Source organism: Chlamydotis macqueenii, chromosome 19 (genome assembly GCF_036417535.1).
Source record: "Chlamydotis macqueenii isolate bChlMac1 chromosome 19, bChlMac1.mat, whole genome shotgun sequence".
NCBI lineage: Eukaryota > Metazoa > Chordata > Aves > Otidiformes > Otididae > Chlamydotis > Chlamydotis macqueenii.
In genome coordinates this window covers 7066704-7071655 of record NC_141574.1, presented here as the reverse complement: position 1 = coordinate 7071655, position 4952 = coordinate 7066704, and positions in this window count along the sequence as shown.

Genomic DNA, 4952 nt, shown 5'->3' with positions numbered 1-4952 from the left:
TGGCACGACATCAGCCGCGGCAGAACATCTCGTGGCTGCTCACCGACAGCCTCGCCGAGGCAGCCAGTGGCTCGGGGCCACAGGTAGCTGGGGAAACTGAGGCACACCTGGAAAACCACCCCCCCTTTCCCAGGGATTCACAAAACTTCTTGTGGCCTGGGTCCTGCCGTGCTTCGAAGGTCTAGGGACCCAGCTATTGATTCACTGAGGCTGTTGTCCAAGGGTTTGGAAAACAGCTCTGGATTTGGGAATTTATGAGAAGCTAATGGAAATTCCTGGAAAAGGCAGAGAAACTCCGGAAAGGCTTCAGATTTCCTGGCAAGCAGAGGGGAATCCTGGAGAGCAGCAAAAGTTCTCATGGAGCTCTGAAAACCTTCTAAATGGGCTCTGGTCCCACCGTCCCTGGAAAGTGCCAGGGAATTCCTAGAAAACATGGGGAAATTCATAGCAGGGTCCTAAAACCTTGCGGAGAGTCCCTGATGCTCCCAAGTGTTTTGGGGATCTACAACATGCTCTTCATCCAGGGCTGACAGCTGGGGGGCTGGCTCCATCTTCCTTGCTCGTGGGAATATTTTGGCAGCACAGAGGGACGCACAGTTGGGAGAAGAGGAACAGCATAGAGCAGGAGCCCCAGAAAGTGTGGGACCCGATGGGGTTTGCTATTCCTGCTCCGTTCTCAGCTCTGGCTCCTTTGGGGAAGAGAGCATCCCTCCTCTTTCCCCAGGGAGGGATCTTCCCGGAGCCAGGCAAGAAAAAAAAAAAGGCGCCAAGAGCACCCAGAAATAATGGTGTGATTACCAAAGTCATGATTCCGGCTGCTGCGCAAATCCTGCCCGGTTAATGTCACCAGCACACAGATCCTGCCTTAATTAAACTTGTCTGGCCAGTGGGTGTGGAGAAGCTCTTCTTTATCACTTGTATTCCTGGAAAATAAATCTCTCCTGCTGTCGAGATCCCTCCATCCCCCTGGCCGGGATGTGGGGCAGCTCCGCACACAGGACCGCAGAGGGTGGAGGCGGCAGCGTGGGGTGAGAGCGGGGATGGAGAAGCAGTCAGGTTCTCCGCAGCCCCTTGGGGTTTTGTGGTCGCTGGCCGAAAAGTCCTGTCACGGGCACGGAGCCGCGTGTGGAGGGGATGTGGCTGGAGGTATCTCAAGGGGAGAGTGACAGGGTGGGGCTGGGGAAATGGGGTCCTGATGGGTCTTGCTGGTGGAGAGAAAACCCAAGGCATGAGAAACGGTGAGGAAGATGATGGGGGAGGATGGACGGAGGAGAAGGAGGTGGGGGGGAGACTCAGACATGGCTGGGGCTGACTCTGGCTGAGGAAAATCCCTGGTTTTCACCCTCCCTGCTCTCTCTGTTCCTTGAAGACTCTGGCTGCTTTATGAGGTCTGATTTTGTTTTTTTTTAACAGCATATCATTTTTTTAAGGGGAATATTAGGTTCTTGGGACGGTGGCAAGGGTGGGGGGGGTCGGGGCGAGCATCCGTCAGGGTGCAGGGCGCCTGTCCCCAGCTCTGCCTGCTCCTCACAGGTGGTTGTGCAGCTCCGCAACCCCGCATTAAAATGCAAATTTGTCCGTGTCTGCTGGGAGCAGATAGCAAACTGCTAAACAGGAAAGAGGCAGCGGAGAATAAACAGAGGGCAGCGGGAATAGAGGCTTCCTTTTAATTATTTTTTCCTCTTTCTTTTTCCTTCAGTGAGGTTTGGTGGGGGTTTGTTTAGCGGGCACTGGAGCAGTAAGGGAGGAAGGTGCGGGTTTGGGACGGGCTGGGGCGCCGGTGGCCGGTGGCCTGTCCCAGCAGGTGCCACCAGCCCCCAGTGCCAGGGTGGTCTGCACCCTAAATCCACCATCTCCACCTGCTCCCTTGGGTCTTTATTTTTTTTATATTCCACATCCCAATTGATCATTCCTGGTGGGGAAAAAATACAATTGCAGGAGTAGGAGTGAGGAGGACCAGCTGGGGGAGCGAGCAGGCGATGTCGGATGCCAGCAGACCCTTCACCTTTACCCCAGCATTTCGCCCGCTGCCTCCCGATGTGTTTACTGCAGGGCTTCAAGGTCATCAGGAGCCCAAATTAATTTTTGGTGAGCTGCTTTCCTGGTGCTTTGGGGAGGATTTTGGGGGCTGGCATGGTGAGTGATGCTCAGGGGCCGGGGGGGGGGGGGGAGTGTGTTTACAGGTGTCTGCATGTGCATACGCGCATACGCGCCCTCACACCTGAGCAAAGCCCTTTGCCTCAAGCCGTAAGGACACACATACATACTTTTATATATATTTATATAAAATATATAAATATATATAGAAAACATATATGCACACATATATATGTATATATATACATATGTATAAAGTATAAATGTATACATATGGATGAACTGTAAATATATACATATTTATCTACCAATAAATAAATAAATAAATAAATTTTTATATATAGCTATACAACAGGTTTTGCTCTTCATTGCAAAGCTAAGCTGCCCTATGCAGGTCTCTCGCCCTCCCTCCTGCCCCTCGCCCAGCACTGCACCATTCCCCACCCCCCGACCCAGCTGTGGGGGGGCAGCGATGCTGGTGGGGCGAAGCAGCTGGATGGAGGTGACGGGGTGGGGAGATCACTCCTAGGACTCGGGTTTGGCATGAGAGCATCACCAGCCCCCCCCCCGCCAACAGCTCGGGCTCCTTCGGTCCATGGTCGCTGCCTTCCCAAGGGCTGTTGGAGATCCCAGCCGGATCTCTCAGCCAAAATGGGAAGCGATGGGCTGGAAAACCGCCACCGATGCTGGGTGTGAAACCTTGGGCCAGGCTACAGCCCCCGAGAGCAGGGAGGAGGCAGTGGGCAAGTGGCCAGTGCTGCTCACGGGGCTGGTTGAGAGCAGCCAGAAGAGGGGCAAAACCTGGCGTGGGGACACCCCAGCCCTGACCCCTGCGGGTCTGTGTCCCCCCGCGCAGCCTTCCACCTCCGCAGCCCCCGCCCACGCTCATGGACCAGGAGTAAGGCACTGCCGTGTCTTATTACAATTATAAATTTTTATTATACACTTTTCTTACCTTTCCCCCTCCTTTTCTTCCTTTTTTTTTTTTTTTTTTTAAACCAAATATTCATATATGTTAATTTCACAAGGCGGTTTGGCAGTTCCAAGCAGGGCAATCAGCTGTATTAATTTTACTGCTTGGAGCCGCTATCAGCTCAGCAGCTCGTTCAGCCGGTCCTGGGTCCTTTAGATAACGGGGCGCAGTAAAACCTGACTGCGCTGGCTGCCTGGCCTTTGAGCACATCTCAATTCCCCCGTATCGATGTATATGTTTCTATAAAATCAGCTATCAGGTAAGTTTTAAGGCCCCAAGGGGGAGAAATTGTCATAGCCCAGAACGGATAAAGTCTTTAAAGAGGCTTTCGAAACGCCGCACACCTCCACGGGCTGCCGCTCGCCTGCCAGGGAAACTGAGGCACGGGGGCCAGCGAGGGTGGGGCTGCAGAGTTGCCCGGTCCCTGACCGCCGATCTTCGATCAGGCTGCCCAAGACGGGAGGATTTTGGAAGGGGGAGTCCCAAATCCACAGCTTTGGCCCCCTCAAAGCAAGCTTAGGTGAGGCTCCAAGCTGAGCCGTGCTCCCAGGAGCTTGCCAGTGTGTACGTTCCCACCTCGCACCCACCACCTGTGACCCCCCTCCCCCCCCCCCCAAACCACTGGGAGCACCCCCACCATGGCAGAGATATGGCCCATCACAGTGCTGCAACGCCTTTTGGTTTCGGCTTTTTGTTTCATTGTTTTTTTCTTTTCTAGTCTTTTATTTAAGAAAAAAAAAAAAAAAAGAAGAAAAAAAAAAAAAAAAAAAAAAAGAAAGGAGACACAGTGGTGGGTAACTTCCGATCCAGAAATAATCCGCTGCCAGCCTCCAGCTCCCCTCTCCACCAGGTGATGTTGGGGTGGGGGGGGTCTCCATCCCCACACGCTCGGCGCCCACAGGTACCAGTGCACAGCCCAGGACCCCCAGCCCTGGTACCCGGGTGGTCCTGGCTGAGGATGCTCTGTGCTGGGCTGGGAGATGGGGTGCCCCTGGGCTGCGGGGGGCCAGAGGGGCTGGGAGCTGCCACCAGTGCAAGGTGACCGAGGAGGCATTGGGTTATGGCAGTCAGAAGGCACCACAGAGGCTGAGCCTGGCTCCGGGCATCCCTGCTGGGCTGGCACTGGTGGAACTGGGGCTGGCTTGGTTGTGGGTGTCCCTACCCAGACTTGGCCCGCCTTGGGCAATGGGAAGCCCCCACCCCACCTCCCCGTCCTGGAGCCACATCCTGGCAATGGGTGGGGAGGGGGGGGAACACAAACCAGGGCTGGCTGGGATGGGGTCTCAGCACCAGCCCCACAGCTGGGAACGCCCCCCCCCCAACACCCCAGCAGCCGTGGGACAGCAAATCCCTGAACCAGTACTCACCTCCAGAATTGTGCAACCAAGTGCGGCAAAGGCAGGGAGGGGGTTGCCGTCAGGAAGCCCCCACCCACCACCTCCTCACGGGGCTCCTTGGGGGGGGGGGCCCAGGACATCTCCCCTCTTCCACCCCCTGCAGAGCAGGACCCATGGCATCGTCCTGCCCCATTCACCCTTGGACATGCACACCGAGGTTTTGACCCCATCCCTCTCCTGCCCCCCAGCTCACCTCCCTTGCTGCCCCCTCACTGTGGGTCAGCAGGCTGGGGGGGGCTGCATGTGCGCTGATGCCTCCCCTGGGAAAACCAGAAAAGGGCAAGAAAAGAAAAGGGCCGCGGGGGGGGGCCTTCCAAGGGGGTGAGGAGGACGTGAGATACGTGGAAGAGGGAACGCACAAGAGAGAGAGCCAAATTTGGGTCTCCAGCCCCGGGAAAGCAGCCGGCGTGGTGTGGCGTGGCGTGGCACGGCGTGGCGTGGCATGGCAGCCCCCTCCCTCCCGCCCCATCCCCTCTGCCCCTGCG